Below are 25,403 nucleotides of genomic sequence, written 5' to 3'. Positions count from 1 at the left end.
ACAGCCAGGAACAACCTGTTCTTGCTGTTCCTGCTTTGAACTGGGTGGGTGGACTAGATGATCTCCAGGGGTCCCTTCCATTCTGTTATTCTGTGATTTCTTCAACCATTCTGTTATTCTGTGATTCAGTGATTATTTGGTGCTAGGGGCTGTAAGCATGCTATCCTACTCAACCTGTTCTGATTGTTTCAGTCTTTCTCTGGAGTATCTTAATTTCAGCAGTAGACTACTGTCCTATTTCATCTGATATTGTCTATATTTTTTGTTTGTCTGGGGTTAAAACATACCACTGCAAAAATTAACTTTCTACATTGCTTAACTGCACTTTTTATACGTCTTCTAAAGATTTTGTCTGTAAAGTATGCATCTTACCCTAGTGTAATGAATTCAAAAAAGGAAACATCCATAACTGATGAAGAAAAAGATCTCTCAAAGTGAAGGGTTTTCTAGCCCACATTAAACAACAGAAGCAAGTGATTTATGATCAGTTTCATCCAATCTTAATTAAAGACATGAAACTTTCTTCTATGCATCAAATTATCTGTTCAAACCGATTATATATATCTTGATGTATTTTGACATACTAAAAAAGAGTAATATGACTGATTCATATAGACACATCTTAACAAAAAATAAAAGCAAGGCAAGTGAATCAGGCTTGTTATTCTCCATTTTGTCTTAGTGAAGGTTGGCTAACATAGAAACAAGCATCTTCAGTGCAAGTGTCTCAGTACAATAATAAATATATTGGGATGAACTATACTTTCAATTTTCATTAATGTTCAAAATACCTAAATCTCTACATTTGATCAGATTTCTTTAGAAAAGATCTCTATCCTTCATCTTTGAGCTTATTTTGTTTTAATTTGTGAATTTATCAATAGATAAGATGCTATCTCTTATATTCATTCAGTATGATTTCTGTGGTTTGACAACTTTTAATTTTTTTTTTTGCTTCTGTTTAGAGATTAATTCCAAATCTTTTTGTACTCCTTCCATAAACTTGTCTACAGTGCCAGGTGTCAAGAGTAACAAATTCAAAGAAAAGGAGGACTCTCAGAGAAAGACTGTGTCTATAGACTTGGGCACAATTCCGTGCCTACATGTCACTTCAGCTACTGTATGCCCTTAATTCACAAATAGAGGGTTCTACCTTGGAAAAGTGTGTACTTGGTCATATGCAAGTCATAATTTTGTCTTCTGCAAGCCTTGGTTAGTACCCATCATGTTTGCCAAATCTGTCCCATTCTAACACATTGTGTTTGCCATTCTATCACATTCTTTTACTATCCTTCTGTTAAGAACATCTTTTTCACATTTTGCTTGTATGCAGGCTGTAGTACCCCTTCAAAATGTTAGTATAGTGGTGTCTCTTCTGCCTGAGTTAACTGAAAGCTTGTGAACTCTGTAAGTGTTTCAAGATATATGACAGTCAAAAATAAGGCTTTCCTTTCAATTAGCCATCTGTGATCTGTTGGCCAGTTCATACAACTTACAGCAAAATCAGTGCCAACGTTTAATTTAGGCCATAGAGTGCCATGATTCATATAAACTAATTCTCTCTTCATTTGCTCCTAAGAAGTTTCTATGGCTATTTTTGCAGTTCACATAAATGCACACATAAATACACACACACATACATATATTTTATATATAACTGGATTAAGCTTCATTAGGAAAAAAGTTTCTATTCAAGAGTATTATATATATGCTAAGGATTTCTTTCTTGAATTAGCCCTTGTTTAGCCTCAAGCTCTTTAGAAATGGAATATTGTTTTAGAGGAATACATTTTCCCCTGCTTAAAGTATAAAATAAGTGGGTGAATTAACCTGAATATCCCAGACAAGCTATAGCCCAGACAATTACACCTTCCGTTACACCTTCTTACACAGTTTAGCTCCATCTTTTAATGCCTGAGTGAATAATTATGAGAAGTGTGAGTAAATATTTATAAAGATTATTGCAAGCACATTTTTGGATTAAAGGTTTAAAGATATAATTAAAACTGAAAAGGACACAAAGGGACTGATGTAACATTGCAAGGGAGTTTCATTTCTGATTATTTCCTAAATTTTAAGAGTATCCCTATGCAACTAATAATGATATATGAATCATTATTGCTTATAGGTGGATAAAATACAAGCTAAAGATGGTCACTTTCAATGTATTCAGAACATGCTTTGTGTTTAAACAACAAAGGCAATGTTAACTTTTAGAACAGAGAACAAGGTACCGACTAAACTAAAAGCATCTTTGAAAATGCCAGACACAATTCTAGGAAGTTTATCAAAAGTATCCATTTTAAAAAACAATTATGTATGTAACATCAAAGAAGAAAATCTTGCCAAGATTTTAATTAACATCTGAAAATAATGAAATGTATTTCATTTAGGTGTTTATAATTTGCATGTTGCCATGCTATTACACTTAACAAATATATTCACATACATACACTTGCATATGTAATCTGCTTTGTGCATGAGTGTTATAGCTGTGCCATGTCTGTATGTATTTTCAAAATATAAGTCATACTGTCCAAATGATTTGGATTAATTTCCACATGAAAGCTAGACTTTCATTTCAGTTCTCCATGTACTCCCATTATGTTCTCCATGTTTGTTCTTTTAACCATTATATGATCTTCAATTTCTGCAAAGACTCTATCCTTTATTCTCTAAAAATATTTTTTCTCTCCCATTGACAGTAATGGGACCATGCTAGCAACTTCAAGACAACTTCCTGAAAAAAAAAATAATAAAAAAATACAGTTATAGTTGAAATATAAGTACTACTACTACCTACTAATATTATTATAATCAAAAATGTCTGTGCTGTTAATTTTATGTTTTTTTTTTTTTTTCTGAGTGAAACAGAGCTTTAGTTTCATCTTCAGTCAGACCCAATAACGAATTTATAAACCAGTATAACAACTAACTACAGTTTAATAAAAATATTAAACCATTTGATATTTAATTAAATATCAATTTAATTAAATTAAATTGATTACATTTCAAAATCAAAGGCCAATTATAACAGGGTTTCTAAGAAGAAGTTCAAATTGAAATGCTTAAGTAATGGTTATTAAAATATATATATATATATTTTGGGGGGTTTAAAAAATAAAGTATTCATTAGCAAAGAAAAAGACAGGGTTTGCCCTGTCAAATCTGCCTTTGACTCTCAGCATTGTCTGGGTGGCTTCATCCATCTGTTCTTCTGTTTAACCTCTAGTAGCAACACCTAAATGAAATAACCAAAGGATCATTTAGCTTTAGGTAGTAAGTAGTTAATTTGGTAGTAATTAGTCAAAATCATGGAAATAAATTTTCTTCATAATTCTTCCATCCCATCTCCTTTTATTCTGTTCTCATAATATTCAGTATTCCAGCATCTGAATGTGAAAATATTAAAGTCTTTCTTTTTTCTTCATCTACACTTCCATTTATGATTCCTTTTCTACATTTTGCTAGCTAAAAACAGTTATGTCATTGTAGCTCTTCTGATAAACATTTTATTTTTTTATATGTCCAAGAGAACGGAGCTTTTGCAATAAATAGTTCTAGCATTTAAACTAGATTAAGATACTGTTCAGAAAAAACATATGTTCTCAGCTTTTAAAAAAAAACATCTTACAGCATAGGATCCTCTTTCTAGAACAAGATACTCAGATAAAATTTTGATGAAATCTCTCCTATTTAACGCGATTAGTTCTTTCCCCAGCACATCCAGTCATCAACACTTACAAAGAGCAGCAGGTAAGAAGGTGGTGAAATACACAGAAAATAAAAGGACTAATAAAATCCCAGGACACCTAAAATAGGATTTTCTGTAGATGTATTTAGTACAGTATATTTTTTGAGAAATGTTTTTGAAACCTAGTTCAATTTCAAAACTTGAAGAAATAAAAATTATCTTTCATTCCTTAAAAATAAGAAGAAATTGCCATGTACCATGTTAATATATTACAGAGAACAGTTTCAGTTCTGTTATCAATCTGTTCATGTCTGGAAGGTTCATATGCAAGCACAATACAGTCTCCCATAAGAATTTAGAGAATCAATGTATGAGAAGCACTGAAGTCCCCAGATTTTCTTAATAAAGGATTTTATTAGTCTGAAGAACCAGTTCACAGCCAAAGTGCCAGTCACTGGACTTGCACTGCCATGCTGGCATATGGTTGCACTCCTGAAGGAGATGAGGTCCATGTGCACTGACAGCTCCAGAAGCCATTTAAAACCAGGCTGGGCTCAGTGTTCAGCTGCATGGTGTATGCAGGCCCATCCTCACTTCCAGCCTCCCATAGGTGCCCTTTGACTCCTTTCCATTTGTAAGAATCTTCCCCTTCCTTTTAGACACCACAGAAGTGGAGGTCTCTGTGTCCATGACAAATTACTCCAAGGTGGAACAATAAGGTAAACTGCCGCCAGAGAGATAGAAAACTTTCCTTATGACTGACTAGTCTGTAAAGGCAATTAAGCACTACCATATGCAACCGAAGTAGGATGTATAACCCATTCACTGAAAGATTTTAAGCACAGATTGGACAAACTGCTGTTAATAGTTCAGATATTATTGTGCTGCTTTAGGAAAAGATCTATATTAACTAATGTCTTGGCAGTCCTTAGAGAATATTTTCTGTGACTTTCTGTAACCTACATGTTGATTGAAAACATGGCTATTTAAATATTCCTGAAAAACTTAATTTGAGGTCACATCAAAAGAGTTCCAACTAAATTCTTCCTTCCTTCCTTCCTTCCTTCCTTCCTTCCTTCCTTCCTTCCTTCCTTCCTTCCTTCCTTCCTTCCACTGGAATCATTGAAACCTAGACATAACTAGATATGCAAAAGAACATAATAATAAAAAATCCAAAACAAAATCCATAAAGTAGATGCGGACATCTGTTCTTCAACAATTTTAATAATTAAATTCATAGACATGATCAGCTGTGTTGAGAAAAAAAAACAGTAGGTAGTGCTGATGGAATGATGTTATTGGAATTGACATTCTTTTTGGTGGCAAACTAAAGATGTTGTTTGTAGAGTAATAGACATTACTTAGAGACAAAAAAAAAATGCTTTTCACAAAAGAAAATTAATTGAATCAAACATGTCAAACTTCAGTGAGCATCATCTGAAACTTCCCTCTACAGTTCTAATAAATGTTTTGGAATTTCAGAGAGTTTTGCTTAAAATTTCAATGAAAATTTGGAAAGCAAATTGGAATCTTAGAAACAAAAACTTGGAATTATAATTTTCAGCCTGCCTGCAAAGTTTTATCTTATTTTTGGATGTGCTGAGCTCAGTATGTTCCCACTACAATTGTAAACTTCCTGAAGTTAGTATGACTGTTTACATACCGAATTAATGAGAGTTCCTACATACCTTTTTAAATTGTGGCCTACAAGTAGCTGATATTGGAACTATTTGCAGATTCCTTTTCTTGTGTTTACTGCAGGCCTAATTAATCATTCACTAAAATACACATTCCCCAATGACCCTTCTAAGAATCAGATAAAGTCCTGAGTCCTTTAGAACATAAAGTTTAGAGATTCAAGTAGTATTTGCCTTCTCATTTTCCCTTGAAGTTCTTAGAAGCCAATTTATTCTGTTAATACTAATTGGTATTCATGCAGTGCAATGCTGGATTCCTCATTGAAAGCCATGACTCAAATGTGATTTCTATTCCCTTCTGTAATGATGACTTAGTATGAAGTACTGACGCATGCTCTGGTAGTAAACATCAGTCTACTTTGTGGTGAGTGAATGTACTAACCAATTCACTGTGATTCACCTAATATTTTCTCACAGGATAAATACAACAATGTTAGCAATAAAGGCCAACATTTGCTCCCTTCCCTTCCCTTCCCTTCCCTTCCCTTCCCTTCCCTTCCCTTCCCTTCCCTTCCCTTCCCTTCCCTTCCCTTCCCTTCCCTTCCCTTCCCTTCCCTTCCCTTCCCTTCCCTTCCCTTCCCTTCCCTTCCCTTCCCTTCCCTTCCCTTCCCTTCCCTTCCCTGCCCTGCCCTGCCCTGCCCTGCCCTGCCCTGCCCTGCCCTGCCCTGCCCTGCCATGCCCTGCCCTGCCCTTCCTTGCCCTGCCCTGCCCCGCCCTTTCCCTTCTCTGCCCTGCCCATCCTTGCCCATCCCTGTCTGTCCCTTAATAATTTTAATATTAAAATATTATTTTAATATTCCCATCCTCTTAATATTTTTAATCCAGAAGGGCTGAAATTTCTGTTTGTTATTGAAAGGTAAAAGGCCATGACAGATTACAGACTGGCTAGAGTGAGGATGTCCATCTGTTCACCATGACAATAGAGGAAAGCAAGTCAACAGAAGAGCCAGGCTCTCTATCTAGATGAGATGAGGGAAATTAGAATTTTGCTCCTTTTCATATTTTCTAGACAGACAATATCCCTGGAACAAGAATCAAAATTAGTGTCCCAGACTAGTGGCTGAGAAATATTTAACATTATTTGGTATTTGATTAAGGATTTTTGCTTGTATGCTTTTCATCAGATGAATGAAGAACTCCAAATCCATCAACTCATTTCAACGTTTTTGTTCTGATATCAGAAAATTATATTTTTCTAATTAAGGTTTTACAAAGGAAATATTTAATTTCCCTAAGAAAAAAATATTACATTGTTTAGAATACTTGTCACAGTTAAAAGCACCACAGAACAATGCCAGGAAATATCAGGTAATTTAGATTTCTAGTAAAACTAAGTAGGCAGTGGATATCATCAAGATGGCATTTTTTAAAAAACAGATTTGACATACATACGTACAACAAAGACTAAACAGGTTAAATGCACAGTTACTACTACTGATATTAATTTCAGGGTTAAATCTTTTGTTTGATATCACAGTCAATGGACAGGTTTTGTTTGCAGAACATTCAAGGAAATGGTTCCTAATAAATGCAAATAACAAGCTCTGATTCCACTGAATACTTAAAACAAGTACTTTGTTAATGATCTATGCAGTATATTCACCTTAATTCAAAAGCCTGCTAAATTTACTGTCGACTTGAACTGGAAATTATTAGCTTCAGTCAACAATAATCAATAAGCTTTAGAGCTGATGCAAAAAAAAAAATTAAGAGAACAGAGAAAAGAGCAGAAATACAGGTTGATGATTTTTGATGTTTAATATACTTAATTTTCTCAGTGTCCAACAACCTACATTATAAAGAACTTGAAAATTTTGAAAAGCACTGCTGGAAGAAAAAAAATCAAACCGAAACATTTAAGACAGAGGCTGAACCAAAGAAAGACACCAAATGCAGTATCTATAGAAATAACAACACCTGAAAACAAAGTGATGTATTTGCTTAAGTGAGATTTGGATTCACTAAAAAAAAAAAAAAAAAAAGTTATGAAATTATACTTAGCTATCCAGCTATCCGAAAGCTGAAATAGGATAAGAACATCCAAATAAATGGATATTTTCCAAATTTATATAGCAAACCCTTTTGAAGAATGAAACTAACAATCTATCACTTCTGAATTTCCACTTAAAGAGAGCATATATATGTGGCTATAGTGACACAGAAGATAAATATTTATCAAAAAAGAAAAGAGCCTCATCTGTAAAACTTGGAAATTCACAGCTGTTGGGAACTGAATCAAAACAAATCCTGTCATGCAATGAGTGATTCCTGTAAAAGCACACTACGATCTAGGTTTTCTCTTACAAATGTCATCTATATGCACCACATATGGGTAGACCCTGTTCTCAAGGTCTGTTATCAGACTGTGGCATAGAAGGAGACATTTAGATGGTAAGTACCAGGTAATAATGTCCCCCAGAATATTACAAATTCACAGCACCTCACCCCTTCTCACCAAAAAACAAAACAAAACAAAACAAAACAAAACAAAACAAACAAAAAAAAAAACACACACACACAAAAAACAACAAAAAAAAAAAAAAAAAAAAAAAAAAAAAAAAAAAACAGAATATAAGAAAAAGCATAGGCCAGGCCAAAAACACACACACACAAAACAAACAAACAAAACTAAAACCACCACCACCACCACAACAACAAAAAAACATTGCCAGATGGTCTGCCAAACAAATTCCTGAAACCAGTTTTCTTTGGGGGTTGGGACTACTGGTAGTAAGGAAGGGAATATTCACTCCTAACTTCCACAACTTTAAAGGATGCCACATGAAGAAACGCAAGATACACACACTTCTTAAGAATAGTCAAAAAAATCCAAATAAATTTGAACTCTGTCTCATACACACAAACACACACACACCCACACAGAGTCTTAGTTATTACTTCTATGACATTTGATATATGTTTAATTCATGGAAATATTCCAGCAGGAGATTAGTCTTTATGACTGTCAGAATAAGAATTAACCTATTCTCCTGCAAATAAGAGAAGACCAAAGTTTCTTTCTCCATAACCTATTGCAGATCTTTTCTCAGTGTGGTAATTTAAAAGTATGTAGAGATAAAAGTGAACTTCACTTTTATTTAAAAATGAATAATTGTAAAATTTAAACTTTGTTTGAACCAAATCATAAACATATTTTAATATAAAAACTCATTTTGTTGTTGTTGTTGTTGTTAGTACTAATCAATTATAGTACCTTCCTATGTTTACATATAAAACACTAATTTCTGCTAATTGTATCAGGCTTATATTATCCAAAGACTCATATTTAAATATTTGTAAATAAACATAGAAATAACAGCAATTTTCAAAGAAAGTGGAGAGGGATAATTAAATACTAGTGAGTGCAACTACTTTCTCACTGTTTTGAAAATACTGTGGAATATAATGTATTTACCTCAGAAGAAATTATGCTTAAGTAAAAGTACCTTTAGAATTTGGATTTATGATTATAGGTTATCTTTTAGTGAAGGTACAAGTTATTCACGTTGTTTCTAACAAAGATATAAAAATACATCTGACTGAAAATCAGCATTCTGATTTGACAGAATTTGTTTACTTTTTGAAAGTACTTTCCAGAAAATTGGAAGATTTTGACCCTGACTATCCTTGAATGTTCTTGGCACCTTCACTGATAAGAGAATGAGCAAATCTCCTAAAAAAGTTCACATTTACAAGGTCTTTTACAAGGTTATTCATGAGGTCATTTACCAGATCATTACAAGATTGGTGACCACACTTCTTCCAACAATGCAACTTTTCTATACTTGCTACTACATATCCACCAAAATTCCTGGCAGATTTTCCCTATCCCAGTGAGAGTCCTTTGTTGACATCTCCAAAAATTAATTGAACCATCAAAAGTTCATTTGAACAAAACACAGTAAATCTCTATAAATTGGCTTTTCCAACTTAAAATTATTTATTATCCATTTTACTCTCAAATCCCTCCAAATATGACTGTAAGGAGTATCATAAATAATTTTCCTATGTCCTTTGGTATAATTAACTCTCTAAATATATATTTTCTGAAGCAGGGGAACTTTTTTAAAAAATCGATATAAAGCTTTGTCTGGTACAAGGGAACTATTTGTTACCATTGAGAAGGCTTAATCACTGATTTATTTCCCAACTGTTGTATGACAGCATTTGTCCAGTAAGAACATCAGTGGCCTGGGTTCCAAACAGAATATTCTACTATTTGCCTTTAGAGGACATATTTAACCTATTTTCTTTGTGATATACATCTACATCACTACCACCAAGAAAGACAATACACTGACCCCTGATAATGTCAGTGAAGAATATTGGTCTAAAATTGAACTCAACAGTAAAGAGGCACCATAATTAGCAAAGGAAATAAATTTGAAAAGTTTCCGATGCCATTTTAATATGCTTCAGTAAACAGTGCAGACCTATCCTTACAAATCAGACAAGTCCATAAAGACAGCAAAATGCTTGTGCAAGTTCAGACTTGAGCATGTCTGTGGATGCAGGAAGAGACTTATGTAATTGAGCATGTCCACCTGTTCAGTATCTCACCATATGACTGGACGGGTTACAATCATAGTAGCAGTGTATGTAGGTATATGTCATAGAACCATAAATCCTTAAGGTTAGAAAAGACCTCCAAAATCATCTGGTCCAACCATACCCCTACCATCAATATCATCCACTAAATCATGTTCCTAAGCACCATGTCCAACCTTTCCTTAAACACTCCCAGGGACGGTGACTCTACCACCTCCCTGGGCAACCCATTCCAGTGTCTGACTACTCTTTCTAAGAATAAATTTCTCTTACCTTCCAACCTGAACCTCCCCTGTCATATTAGATGAATATAGATGAAATAGAAGGAGATGAGGTTGATCAGGCCGTTCATGAACCCATACTGACTGTGCCTGATCCCCTGGTTGTCCCACATATGCTGCATGATTGCATTCAAGATGACCTGTTCCATCACCTTTCCTGGCACTGAAGTCATACTGACAGGCCTGTAATTCCCCGGGTCCTCCTTATCATGTTTGTTATAGATGGGTGTTACATTAACAAGTCTTCAGTCATCCAGGATCTCTCTGGATGACCATGACTGATGATAAATGATGGAAAGTGGCCCAGCAATCACAGCCACCAACTCCATCAGCACCCTTGGGTGGATCCCATCTGGCCCCATGGACTTGTGACAGTCCAGGTGGAGCAGCAGGTCTCTAACTGTTTCCACATGAACTGTGGGGGTTTCTTCTGCTCCCATCCCACCAGGTCGTGAGGCCGAGTACCCCAAAGATAAGTGGTTTGACTAGTAAAGACAGATGTAGACAGATGTAAAGGAGGCATTAAGAATCTCAGCCTTTTCCTTATCCTCAGTAGTCATGTTACTGCATCTAGTAAAGGATGGGGATTCTCTTTGGCCCTCCTCTTACTGTTAATATATTTTTAAAAACATTTTTTGTTATCCTTAACTATAGCGGTCAGGTTGAGCTCATGCTGGGCTTTAGCCATCCTGATTTTTTCTCTGTGTATGCTAGCAACTTCCTTGTACTCTCCCCAGATGGCCTGTTCCTTCTTCCACCAGACGTAGCCTCTGTTTTTCTCCTCGACACTCAGCAAAAGTTCCCTGTTCAGCCACTCTGGTCTTCATCCCCACCAGCTCATCTTATGGCACACAGGGATAGCCTGCTGCTTTCTTTCTATGGAAGGCTGAGGAAAAAGACCTCTCTTGCAGAGAAGTTTAGACAATTGATGACACCAAATCTGAAACACAGTTACTGGCGATAACACTTAGCCACCAAAAAAGAAATTATTTACTATGAGGGTGGTGAGGCACTGAAACAGGCTGCACAAAGATGTAGATGTACTATCTTTTGAAGTGTTCAAGGTCATGTTGAATGGGGTTTGAGCAATATGATTTAGTGGAAGGTGTCCCTGCCCATGGCTAATGAGGTCAGAACATTAGATGACCCTTAAGGTCTCTTCCAACCCAAACCATCTTGTGAAATTCTGCCTCATTCAGATGGACTCCAGGCTTCAATTACTTCTCAAATGACACCAGTCTCATAAAGTTAAACTAGAAAATTTCACTGCGTAGATACCTCTCACCAGCATACTGTTTCACAGGATAAACACAACAGATCTACCTTCCCTACCAACTTTCTATTAAAAAACAAGGTCAGCAACATTCAGTTATTCATAATTCCTTTTTCCATAGGCAGAGATACTTAAAGACCACCTAATATTTAGGACAAGTAATTCTGTCCTTGTGGATGAAGGAAACTGTCATAAGGCAAGATGGGTTCTCTATCTACACGAATAAGGGAATATACTTTTTGTTGGCATAAAATCTTTGGGTAAATTCTTCTAGGAGGTAGGAATTGAACTGAAGGCAAGAGTAACTTACACAATCACAAACCTGTTGTTTGTCATTAAAAAAGAAGAGCAATAATTCCATAGCAAACTTCTGGACTGAGTTGCTTGCCTGAAAAAGAAAGGGTAAATAACATGACCATTTTTTGTCAGATTGTTTAAAGCAGTACTGGCAGGTACTAAGTAACTGTGAGTATAACTGAACACTTGTTTATGAGCAGACAATATATATACCCTTCTCCAAACTTAACATAAAACAAATATGGAGTATGGTGAAATAACTGAAACCAAACAAAAAACAACAAATGCGGATGTAGCCAAAATATCTGAAGGTTTAGAAGTTTCACAAGCTATAATTTGACCCATGGTTACTGACACCGGTATACAGCACAAATTTCTTTGGCATTTCATGAAGTCCTCCTTAAGTCCATTGTGAGAAGAAAAATTACATCTCCTAAAATTCATCGAAGGCAAAAGTCATATTATAATAACTTCATATTATAATAACTTCATTTATTGTATAACTATTATAGTCTGCAACGAAAGTTATGCACAAAATGTGTATGTGGAATACAGTTTTGCTTGGCATAAAGAGATCATTTGGGCTTCGTTCAGTTCACTAGGCAGCATGTAAAGGATAAGAATGCCTACCAGTAAAGATTGCACAAGAATTTTCATTAAGCATTTCAAACTAACTTTTTAATGTATTTGACCTTACAAGTTAGAGAATGTTTATTTTGGTCATGTAAAAGTGCAATGAGTAAAAACAAAGACTGCATCTTCAGTGGCTGCTTCTGATAATCTAAATTTTTTTTTTTTTTTTTTAATGACATGAAATTTTACAGACCTAGTATAAAATGGTCTTATCAGAAGTGCTAACCACTACAAATACAGAATAAAAATTGAATCTCAAATAAGGTCAAATAAACATAGGGATTAAAAAGACAGTCTGAAGAGTTTAACTTTTTGTATACTCTTCTGAATTATTTAGTATTAGCAGCATTAATTATTAACATGCTAACTAACAAATTATTAATAAACACATTTTCACAAGTTATCATTAGATCTCTTTAGAAAGCATTCCTCAGATTCTCCGTCAGTTAGAAGAATTTGTTTCTGAGATGTATCTCTGCATGTAAAGAAATTTACATATAGTAGTATCAAAGGTTTTACAAAAATTCTCCCTTCAACACATTGTTGTCATCAAAGATCCCACCTTCTGAAATGTAGGTCTACAGAATCTGTGATTAGGCTTGTCAAAATTATATTATCTCTATCACCTTATGATCCTTAAAAGAATATGCTGTATCTTCCATATATATTAAAAATACAAATATTTTTAAAATCTCATGCCAAATTTAATCTCTGGATTTTATTTCAAAGTAAATGAATTCATTGCTGATTCTAACTTACAGGTATTTGCATAGTCAGATTGTTATAAATCCACATAAGCTTCCTTGAGAATAAGTGTTTTCATGTGTTTAGCTCATTATTAAAGAACAAAAAGTCCAAGCAAATATAGTGATTTGACAGCAGAACAGTTTTATATGAATGTAAAAGTTATGAAAGAGGAGACCTAATACCGAGACATCCCCTATTTTCAAATTCTCTTGCTCCAGATCCCAGTTTGTTTCCTACATCTGATTACACTTATCTTTCTATGTAATATGCATTGTCATATATTTATATGGCACCTGGCAATGTATTTGAAAATACATGTCATTAAAATAGTGTTTTTATTTGGATAATATTATTTCCAACTGCAATTATTCAAGAGAAAGAAAAAAGCAATCAAAGTGTAAGTAGAAACACACTTTCCATTTGGAATGTTTTCCATTTGTTTATGTAGTCAAAAATTAGATATCTGTGAGAATAGCTATGATTACAGCTTAAGAAATGTGGTTTTGGAAATGTTATTTCAATAGGGAATACAGAAAAAAAGTGTAAACTTACATTAGCTGTACAACATTCCACTTAATCAGTCATCTCTTGCACAATATCTACTCCGCTAAATGTCATGACAATTTTTGCAGTTTTTTTGCAGTAACTAATTTAAGTTACATGGAAGGTTGAGAAATATTGTAACAAAAATGAGGACAGGTTATGTGGCTCTCATTGTGACAACAAGGCAGGTTATGAATCTGTATTTTATTATTTGATTGGAAATTGCCAACTGGACATCTTCAGCTTGACACTTCAGTCCAGTGTGAGGAAACTTTTCTGTAGCCCCTGCCGGGCTGAGACCAAAACCCAGACAGCGTGGCCACAACTCCCCATCTCCCCACCCCCCCGCCAGACACCTTTACCCAGACAGACCTCCCAAAGGCTGAAAGAGCTACACAGACCCTCAGTTGCAGGGAACTCCAAGTACCCGGAGGTCCCTCATCAGCCTGAAGGCAGAGCTGGCTGTTGTGGGTGCAAGTGTGACCAGATAGATGATATCTCTGAGCAAGTGTCCAGGCTGGGAGAGGAGCTCAGCAGGCTGCGATGCATCCAGCAATCTGAGCAAGAGATCAATGTGTGGTGTCACGCGCTGGCACAGGCTGAGCCTTAAGTCCTCCCAAGGGGGTGGTAAACCATGTGTTTTATAGGAGGTAAGAATTTTGAAGGCTTTCTGAAAATATGATAGGTTAAAGAATAAATTTATTTAAGGGTGGAGGTGAAGGGAGAAAATGAGAAAAGCTGTAATATCATCTATAATATCACTGCAATTAGAAAAAGCTTCTAACACTGAATAGAGAAGGAAGGCAAACTGCCCCTATCCTCTCTTTTGAAAAATGAAGTGTGAGTTGGATCACTAGCCTAGAGGTCTACCTGGAGCCAGTGGGAAATGAGCTCTAGAAAAAAGATGTTTTCAGCACTGAGAAAATGCTGAGGGATGAAGATTTGCACACTCTCCTGACAGGTTTGGATTAAACCTCTGCTGCTCAGAAAGAATTATGTCTTAGATCAGCTACAGTCCTGCAGTGATTTCTCCTGTTTTGGGATCCAAGCTTGCTAGTTCAGCCATCTCAAAGCACTGGCAGAGGAAGTCAGGGCTATCTGCACCTATCTTCTTGCCCAAGACATGCTTGTGAATGAAGTACTTGGTACCGAGTGTCAAAGTGCTTCTACTGCAGTGTAAACAGGAAACACTTTAAAATAAAAATTTTCATAGCCAGAATTGTAATAGATATGATATAGATTTTTTTTTAGTATAAATACAAACGTGTTTATGTCTTGGTTACTGAAGATTTTTAGATAGATCCTCAATGAGCATGTCAAATGTATGACTTCTACTAAGATAAACCTGTTAGCTGATGGGAAACAAAGTGATAGTTTATGATAACTGCATTTACATTTGAATCTTTTCTGTATCAATATATTAAAATGAATAATAATTGTGTATGTTCCTTAGATCTTTGTGTGCTCAGAAACAATAAAAGAAATGGGAGAGAGACAAAACATTTGGATGAGGATCAGACCACATTTCCAAAAAATGTGTTCAATAGTTTTAAAAAGCAATCCTGGAAACTCTTTCCAGGACCTCATCTTATTTTTAAACATACTCTACATTCTTTGGTATTGTTATTGCTCAACTGCAATCTTAGAATTACTTTCACTCTTTTTCCCTCGTAGTCTCTAAAAGAAGAACATGAAAAAAAAATTCTTTCTTTAAACGTAACAAATTATTTCAACAACCAGATTTTTCATATTTCCTGAATGACAGAATAAAGTTTCATTTTCCATATCTTCTTGATTCACACCTATCTTCTTATTGTAAGTATTATTATAACATAAAGAAATATATTTTATTATAGATATTGTAGCAAACCGCATCTTATTGGCCCACAAGCTAGATGGCATGGAAACTAGAAAAGAAAGGGAAAGATCTAAATATCCTTCTCTAAATTCATATTACCTACAATACTGATTCAGTCCAAAGTTTTGCAAGGCTTTCACTACTATCTCCAATATTTATAAAAAGGCATTACTTGCATCTTCAGAAAAACTGAATTCTACTTCAAACTTTCATTTACTTCAAGTACTCTCCCATGAACTGAAGCAGTAACTCAGCATATATGACTATAATAGTTCGTACATCTGTCCTAATTTCACTGAGCTGGCTCTTTAAAAGTTCCTTTTTTAATTCCTTTATTTAATCTGCAGTGGGAATTTCTTAATGAAAAGAAAGTGGCAAAATAATTCAGTAAGAAAATAAATGTACAACTTCAGAAAGCTTATTTTCACTCTTGCATTTTCAGTAAGATTATAACCTTCAAAACCAGGCAATTTTAATATCTTAGTTTGCATTGTTCTGTGCAGAATAATTTCACAAGCAAAAATGTCAGTTTGCAATAGGCATAATTACTTTCACAAGAGCATCTCCAATTTAAACATTTATTATTGTTGTTGTTGTTATTATTATTATTATTATTATTATTATTATTATTATTATTATTATTATTATTTTAGCTCAGGGTGCTTTAAGGAAGTATGAAATTAGAGTGAATCTTCTAGGTCAGAAAATTTTATTCTTTATTATCACAGGCAGCATCTAATGCACTCACTTTCAAAATTGTTCATGGCCTTTGTTTGGGGGGTTTGTTGTGATTTTTTTGTTTTCTGAAAGACAGTCACAAATATATTGTTCTGAGAGTCCGCATTTTGCCTTATTTCCAGACTGAGTTTGTTAATAGTTTTCTCCTTTTTGTTCTTGTACAAACATTGGCTTTTAGCCTAAATGGTAGTTTTCCTTTTTTTTTTTCTTCCAGTTTTTAACCTCCTACTTAGTATGTTGATAACCACATTCCCTTTTGACTTGTTTAGCTTCAGACAACGTGTTCTACCTCTTATCTAGAAGATAAGACTCCTTTTTTCCCTATTGACCCAGCAGAGATTTTCCATATTTGTCTTGGTTTGTATTTATCAACCTTGGACATAGGTAATCAAAAGTAAGTTAATATTCCAGATGAACATCAACAGTATCTTTGTAGTAGAAACAACTCTGTTTCTACTGGAGATAGCTTCACCACATTCACCTTATTTTCTGGCTAAATTACAGAAGTCATTTATGCTGCTGTGTAGGACATTTCCAGAGTCGTTTTTTTGTTTGTTTGTTTTAAGAACAAACCTCCAGCTTTCAACAGAATTTTGATACCAGCACCAGAGCGCGTCATTATCTATTATTGAATTGTATCCCATTTTTACTAATCCAGACCTAATAAGTGATTTTATACAGCATCCTATCCTGTACTGACAGCACGTACAAATTTATATTGTCAACTGGTACAATCAGCATTTTCACTATATTTCTACCAGGACCATTAATTGACAATTGGACAAGATTGAACAAGTTGAGTAGCAAGTTCTTATTAACTTTTCTGCTAACTACTGTGCTGCTGTATATTCCAGGGCTGCCTGTGGCTGTTTTCCCTTCGGATGGCTTTTATTGGCTCTCCAATAACTCTATTACTTCTTAACTGTAATTTAGCTAGTATTTTCTCCAGAGATTAATTGCAGAAAGACAGTATCAAGTATTTTCTTCACCTGTTAAATCAACTATTAAATAGTGTCTTGATCTACACAGGACTTTATGTTTTACAAACACAATATGTTTAATACACACTCCATATATTTAATTTATCCTTTTATCTTAGTGCAACTCTGCCTTCAAGAAAAATCTGTCCTTTGCAAACCAGACTTCAGAAATCGGCCTACTTCATATTTCCCATATTTCCATTTAATTGAACATAAATCAGTTTGTAGTTTTTTTTTTTCTTCTTCTCCTGCAAAATTTATTTTGTCAGCAAGATCCTTTAAATTACTTTTTTTTTTTTTTTTTTTTTTTTTTTTTAAACTAACTAATCTCACCCTTTGCAGGTTCACAGCCTATTTAACTAACAAATTTCCAGCCAGATGTATACAGATATGCAGGCCTTACCACATTATTAGTATTTGATCTCTAGTCTGTATCTGTGAAGTTCCATAACATTTATCTGTCCAAAAGCATTATAGACAAGATCTTCATCTGTATTTATATCCACAACTGAGATTAGGATGGATTTTTTTTTTTTTTAATATATGTTGCTCCAGTCAATTTTTTTCTTCTTTTTTTTCTCTAGTGATTTTGAAGTTAATAGTAATGTTTCTTATGGCATGAGTCAGAACAAAAGTCCATTTAACTTCCTGGGCAGTTTCTGACTGTATCTACTGCCAACTGTCTAGACAAAAAGTTTAGGAAGAAGTTCAGGAATATGGCAGGTATGCATTTTTGCTCTAGGTATATCCTACCAGGTTTTGGTAATAGGATCTTTCTAAAACAGAAATTGAACCTATTTCTTTGTGTTTAATGGCATTTCAAAGATCTTTGCTCTCATCAGTACCTCTGATTTGCTCCAAAAAATGATTTACTTCAGCTCTGCTGAAACAGGTGGCCAGCACAGTCCTGGGTGTGCAAGGATATGACAGCTGAAGAGCCTGTGACCTGGCAAGGGGTGATGTGCCTCTGAATGGCATGACTATCCACAAATAGTAATGATGAGAACAGTGGGGTATGGAAGCATGCAAGAAAAGTGCACACTTCCATAAACCAAGAAGTTTACAGAAGGCAATGTATGAAATAACTGTAAGGTGCATGTTGTTGCACAAAATAGTGCAAGTAAAACCACAGAACAGAATGAGAGTAACCAGAGTTGGAGGCCCAACCCCCTCCTCGAAGCAGGGATAAATTCAAAGTATGACCTGGCTGGTCATATCTAACTCCTGGCAAGTTTTGAAATCTCCAAAACATGGAGATCTCAGAACTCCACTTTAGTGATTGTTCTTGAAGAGCTTTTTTTTTTTTCTTTTCTTCTTCTTCGTACATTTAATTAGAATTTTCCTTGTTGCAGCTTGTGCCCATTACATTTGCTCTGCAACACAGAGGAGAATCTGGCTGCAGCTTCAGTGCAACTACCTACAGAGAGTTGAAGATTGCAATAAAACGTCCCTGTAGTCTTGTCTTTATGAAAACCAAACCCAGCTTCTTCAGCCTCTGTTCACATCATATGTTACAGCCCCCAGCCACACTGGGTACATGGCAGAATTCCTTCTAAGAGCAGCCACCCCAAATTAGACTGTAGCATATGTAACCCACTTTCAGACTCCAAAAGTGAATGCTTAGAGAAAGAAGAAAAGTGAAAAGCAAGTTAGAAGTGATATTTCTGTGATACATATTCAAGTTCCTAGAAATCTGTGGAGTAAACAGCTCTTGACACAGTAGTTGTAACTTTGAGTTAAAAAGTTTTAGATGATTATTTTTGCTCTTAAACCTTTCCTGTCTGTGATATTCTGAAAGTGGCCTTCAGAGCAATTTCACTGTTTGATGCAATTATACACATAGGCTTTTCGGTATATAACAATCCTAAATTACATTAAAAAACAAAACCAAAACTTTGAGTATGGGATTTGACGTTTATTTTTTTTTTCTCATTATGCAGTTGAAGAAAACAAATTCTGATCAAGAAACCTACAGGCAGGGAGGGATGTTAAACCATATTGTAAAAATCTTCATATTTCAAAAGAATTAAGAAGCTTTGTATGATCCTAGATGCTTTATTGACAGTTGCCAACATATTATGGAAGCAATGGTTTTATTTATTTTATAATTTAGATCATTACATACTTTTATGATGATGATCTCAGGTCAGAGGCTGTATCTGCTAGCAACGTTACTAAGAGCATTGCAATTTATCCTGTCACATGGAGAACATGGATTAGACTGGTACTTAAGATTTATATTCTTACTTGGCTGAACTGTAGCAAAGTTGTTACTACAACTTCAAGGAAAACTAACTGTAAAGAGCTAAACACAGGATGGAAATATGGAAACGATGCTTCCTAATTTCATTCTTATCCATACATCAGCTATTGTATCATGACCTTCTTGCAATCTTGTTGACTCTACCTCTGCTTCTCCATTTAACAAGATGGACCAAGTACAAAGATAACAAGTACAAAGGTAACAGCTTTCACCTCTGAAGTGGTAACAGGATTGCAGACAAACAATAGCACAAACAGTTGCTGCCCCTGGAAGCAAAGTGGTAACTGCTACCTCCTCAAAATACTGCCAGACCTTGGGCAGTAAACAAACCAAACCACAAGATATAACATAGCTGACCCTTTCATGATTTATGTGACTGCTCCATAATAGGTAATAACCTGAAACAGTAATTTGGTCATCACTGCCTGAAGATTTTTTCTACATTGCTGTTCCAAAAAGCAATGATAATAGCCTTCAATAATAAAGAGAAATGAGCACTCCTCCTAGCAAAAGTTGAAATGACCACATTCCAGTTCTTTAGCAAAGACTTACATATGTGATTTTATAAATATATATATTTAAAACAACAACAACAAAAGCAGAACATTGAAGATGTTTATCAGTGATAAATACATGAAGACTTTAAAACCTTCAGTTAGCTCCTCTCTTTTTTTCTTTTTCGTCTTTACTGTCCTGAAGTACTGGCAGTGTGAGAAAGTACCAGTGCCAGAGAAATGAAAGAATATAAGAGAACAAAAATAGAACCTAAAAGTATTCAAGAAATAGTCTGTTACCTCACTTCAACCTAACATTCGGTCCCTTTATAGCATTTCATTTTGAACTGAAGAAGCAACAGCATATAATGAAAACAAGTATATGATGGGTTTTTTAAACTTTGAAGTTGAGATGGTTTGTAGTTAGGGTAGAGAATCCCTAGGTATTAAGTATACTTTACGCATATAGAATTTGTCTTGTGTTTGTAAACTGAATGATCATCTGACAGTTTTTGTACTCATGGTTCAAGAAACAAAAAGCTGCTGGAAAGAAGAGGAAAAGGTCCTCTTCTTTCAGGGCAAGAACAAAACAAAGGTGAAGAAGAAAGATGATCAAAAGGAAGTCAATGAAATCTTATGAATTTAAACTAACGCAAATAACTGAAACATCCTTGGAAAACCTTAAAGAATCATTTAAATTTCTCAATTGAAATTAAAATCTTTGTAATTTCCTTGTTTCTTTTATCTTTGTACAATGCACAATGTCATATTTTAACAAAACTGTTTCATGTATATGGATCAGAATGAAAGTACTCCAAAACATTTTTTTTAAATGTTTTCATGAACATTTTCACAAATTAATTCTCTTGCTATATCTGTAGAAACAGATGAATGAATTTCCTGAGTATTAAGCTCCAAATATCTCCTTTTGCCTGTTTTATTTGCTTGTAGTTTTGCAGAATAAATAGTTAAGTGCTTATGTACAGAACTAAAGAAAAAAAAAAAGCATTGCAGGCATGAAACTATTCAACTGCTTGAAAATTGTTCAAGGTAAAAATCTTCTTGATAAACTTTTTTTTTTTTTTTTTTTTTTTAACCAAGTCTATAGTTTTGCATAGTTTCTGAGCACAGCAGTTAAAACATGCCTTTTATAATACTTACTGGATATCAATTACACTTAACACTTCTTATAAATTGGCTTCCTCACTTCCACCTGCTACAGCTTTCAGGTGTGCTGAACAACATAAATCACGCTGTCTTTATCTGCTAAGGAGGAGGTGTAGTGGGTTTATGTGGCAAGGTTTTGGTAGCAGGGAGCCATAGGGGTGGTTTCTGTGAGAAAGATCTAGAAGCTGCCCCATATTTGGGAAGGACCCCATTGTTTTCCAGATCTGAACCAATAAGCGATGTTGTTTTGCGCCTCTGTGAGAGCATATTTAAGACAGGGAAAAAACGCTGCGCCAGACAGCAGCCGGGAGTGAGAGAACAGCCTTGCAGGTGCCAAGGTCAGTGTAGAGGGAGGGGGAGAGGTGTTCCAGGCGCCGGAGCAGAAGTCCCCTGTGGCCTGTGGTGAGGACCATGGTGAAGCAGGATGTCCCCCTGCAGCCCATGGAGTACCACGGTGGAGCAGGGTTCCACGCTGCAGCCCGTGGAGGAGACCACGGTGGAGCAGGTGGCCCTGCACTGACGGAGGCTGCCGCCTGTGGAAGACCCCTGATGGAGCAGATTCTGGGCCGGACCTGTAGCCCGTGGAGAGGAGCCCACGCAGGAGCAGGTGACCTGGCAGGAGCTGCTGCCCATAGGGGAGCCAGGTTGGAGCAGTTTTCTCCTGAGGGATGGACCCCGTGGTATGGACCCATATCTGGAGCAGTTCTGGAAGAGCTGCTGCCTGTGGGAAGCCCACGCTGGATCAGTTCATCAAGGACTGCATCCCGTGGGTGGGACCCCACAGCACAGGGGACGAGAGTGACCGAGAAGGAGCGGCAGAGAAGAAGTGCTGTAGACTGACCATAACCCCCATTCCCCTGTTCCCCTGCGCCGCTCGGGGGGAGGAGGTGGAAGAGGGTGGATGGGGGGAAGGTGCTTTTGTGTTTTTTTTTTTTTCCTTTGTTTTCTCACTTCTCTCGCTTGTTAGTTGTAGGCAATAAATCTTACTATCTCCTTATGCCGAGTCTGTTTTGCCCGTTACAATAATTATTGCGTGATTTTCTCGTCCTTATCTCAATCCTTGAGCCCTTTTCACATATTTTCTCCCCATTCCTCTTTGAGGAGGGGGAGTGAGAGAGCGGCTGTGGTGGAGCTCGGCTGCCCACTCGAGCGGAACCATGAGAGGAGGCACATGTTTAACACAGAATCATACAACAGGAAGGGACCTCAAAGGTCGTCTAGTTCCAATTCCCCTGCCATAGGCACCATACATCTACATATAAACTGCCATACCTTGCCAAATGAGATGCATGATTTCTGGTAGCCTGTAAGTGAAACATTAAGTGTGCCCAAACAAACAAGCAAGGCTCTGTTATTCAACTGAAGGCTGAGGAAAGGTAAAAACTGATCCCCTTGTGAAAGCATCAGGTGTCATGAACTTGTTTTTAGTACTGGCGAGTTAGTACTACATCACCCTGCTTTAATGATGATCGTGTACAACAAAAATGTAGGACTGGGTTAACAATTGCAAACTAAATAAAGGTGAGAATATGTTCAAGATGGTATTTTAAAAATCAAAAATTATTACTTCTACATTTGGTAAGACATCCTGTAATTGTTGTATTTTCCTCCTCCACCTACTCTCATTGTGTGTGGATGAATACACATAAATTAAAAATACCTTGCTACGTGTATTTAAGACAATACGCTGGTAACTACATGCAAGGAACAAAAGTATATGCTGAATAGGTGTAGGAAATCTGAACAAGTTGCTTTATTTTAATGCTTACTTATATTCTATCCAGAATCCTTCAGGCTTCACATTTGTAAAAGTTTCAGCTCAGAAAAGACTCAGAATTAATGACCTCATATAAAGCTTATTTTATCCACCTCCCCAAAAAAGAATAAAAAATATACCTATTTGTCTGTATTGTCTACCTACCAGTTACTACAGTTCCTGCCAGCACAGCCCCTTTCACTCATTAGCATATGTAGATTTTTCCAAATCAAGGTGTAGTGTCACACAAAGCCCCAAAGACCCACACATTATATTTCTTTCTTTCTGCTCACATCTGAAAAAGACAGCTCACCCAAACAAGCATGTAGCCTCCAAACCCGCTGTGAAACTTGTTAGTGCCTCTGTATGGACATTTTATCAAAGCCATAACTCTTTCCTAGCTCAAGAAAGTTAGAGTATATTACAGTCTTCCCATCCCAGAATAATTACGTAGAAGGTTCTTTTTGTTGTTGTTGTTTTGTTTTCATTTTTTTTCTTTTCTCTTTTCTTTTCTCTTTTCTTTTTTTTTTTTTCTCTTATTTTGTTTTGACCCACATAAAAAATCATACAGGTGTATGGTTTTCCTTTTTTTTTTTTTCCCCTGTGTGTTTGTGAAAGACACATACATCCTGTGTGCAAACCACTGGTTTGTAGAAGGGGACTATCAGACCACAAAAAGTAGTTTGCAAGTTTTTGAAATAATACTGGTTACTGGTTTTGCTACTACCACTTGCTGAATACTATAAAAATAATTTGATATTTATCTTTTTTTTTTTTTTTTTTTAAATTTAATGTAGCATATGAATACATGTAAACTACCAAGCTATGCTATTTTGATCACAATAGGAGTGGTTTACTTACCTTTTTTGTAAGCTAAGTTGGAGGTTTGGGGGGACAGGCTCTTCTTGCTCAGCTGAAACACGAAGAGTGCATGAAACATGAAGAGTGCTAAAGCTTTGTATGTAGAGGAAGTGAGGTGAAGGATGGGTGAAAGGAGAAGTGTCTTCCAGCCTTTCCAGTTCCAGGCTTTTTTTTCCTAACCAAAGCAGGATTCCAAGTATGAAGGTCAAAGAGGCACAATTTTGGTTACATGGCATAGGCTGAAGCAGGTCCTTCGAGGAGGAGCAGGTTCTGCTGCAGCAGCTCTATGCATTTGGCTAGGCAGAGGTGGACGATCACAGAACATCTGCACAAAAAAGTCCCTGACACATACACTTGCCCAATATGGGACCCTTCCTTGTGCCTTTGTGGGATGCAAACTATGCAAGAGCCCGGGGCGGGCTGCTAACTTCCCGGAATTGTTTTGATCTCCTTTGGGCCTTTCCAAATGAAATTTCAGGAAGAAACAAATGCCACAAGCCTGCATGCTCAGCCTTTAGCTCTGTACCCTGGAAGCAGGCATGTGGGCAGCTTTACATTTATGTAGAAGGTACTGTTTGATATTGAAAAAGCCTCATCTGACACTGAAGCAGCAGAAGACTGAACTGTTGCATATAAAAAGCTGCTCTCAGTGAGTCTTAGTCTTGTGATGTGAAGAAGGGGAATTTGCTTGGATGCTGGGCTGGACAGCCTATATGTACAGTGCCAAAATGTTTCAGCAGCTTTTGAAGTACTTAACTTCTGCAAATGACAACACCCACTGAGAAAGCAGATCCATGCTTTGTTCTGAAGTCCCATTAAATGGGAAGCCGCCTCAGTATCCCACAGGCCCTATTCAGCGTAGCTATTTTTCGTAAACGAAGAAAGGCAGAGTAATAACATACTTTTGTCAGTGTTTCATGTTGATTTAGGAGCAACATTGTGACAACAGACCTGTAGCTCCAGGAACACAAAAAATGTGCATCTCTTGCATCCTATGGGCAAAGAGAACCTAGTCTCTTCAGAACAGGAGGATCGTGAGTCTGTCTGCTTCATACCAGAAGGCTGGTGGGGAATGAGGATCTGGATGAGAAGTTGCTATAGGCTATATAGGCATTTTTTCATAGGTTGAAGCCAAGACTCACCTAAGATTTCAGCGCATCATCTTCCTTTTAAATATATTGAAATTACATTGTTTCAAAATAAGGTACAATTCAGTAAGTCTCTGCAACTGAGCAGAAAACAAAATCTTCACATTTCATTCAAAGTCCATGGCAACACACACGTACCACGTTTTCTTGCTTTCCTTATATGTAACCCTCCATCTACACCAATCTTTCTATCTTTATTCCCATCTTGACTTTTTCTCTCCCAGTACTGCCAAACAGCAGTACACACTGAAAGGAATTTATCTCCCACTTCATTCTTCGTGACTTCAATCTGCAACAGTTTGCACATGCCTGTTTGTAGGGAAATGTTTTTAATAATAACTATTTCCCTCCAGAGATGATAAAACTCAATGCATTAAAAGAAACCAGATTTGAATGAACATGAAATTTGACTTTTTGTTGTTGTT

General features: G+C 36.1%; 1 long non-coding RNA gene across 2 annotated transcripts in view; it reads right to left on the bottom strand.

Moving 5' to 3' along the window:
* Window positions 1-24,257, bottom strand: part of LOC309873837 — a 72,231-nt gene extending 47,974 nt beyond the window's left edge. Inside the window, exons 1-2 of one of the 2 annotated variants that reach the window (XR_014316744.1) lie at window positions 23,831-24,257; window positions 11,804-11,881 (exon numbers count right to left, since the gene is read on the bottom strand). This is a non-coding gene — a long non-coding RNA (uncharacterized lncRNA). The remainder of the gene's footprint in view (window positions 1-11,803; window positions 11,882-23,830) is intronic. The other variant, XR_014316745.1, reaches the window with a different exon arrangement.
* Between the last annotated feature and the right edge of the window lie 1,146 nt (window positions 24,258-25,403).

Source organism: Aythya marila (genome assembly GCF_965140915.1).
Source record: "Aythya marila genome assembly, chromosome: 1".
Taxonomy (NCBI): Eukaryota; Metazoa; Chordata; class Aves; order Anseriformes; family Anatidae; genus Aythya; species Aythya marila.
The sequence above is the reverse complement of the archived record's forward strand: the minus strand, read 5'-3'. Positions and strand labels throughout refer to the sequence as shown.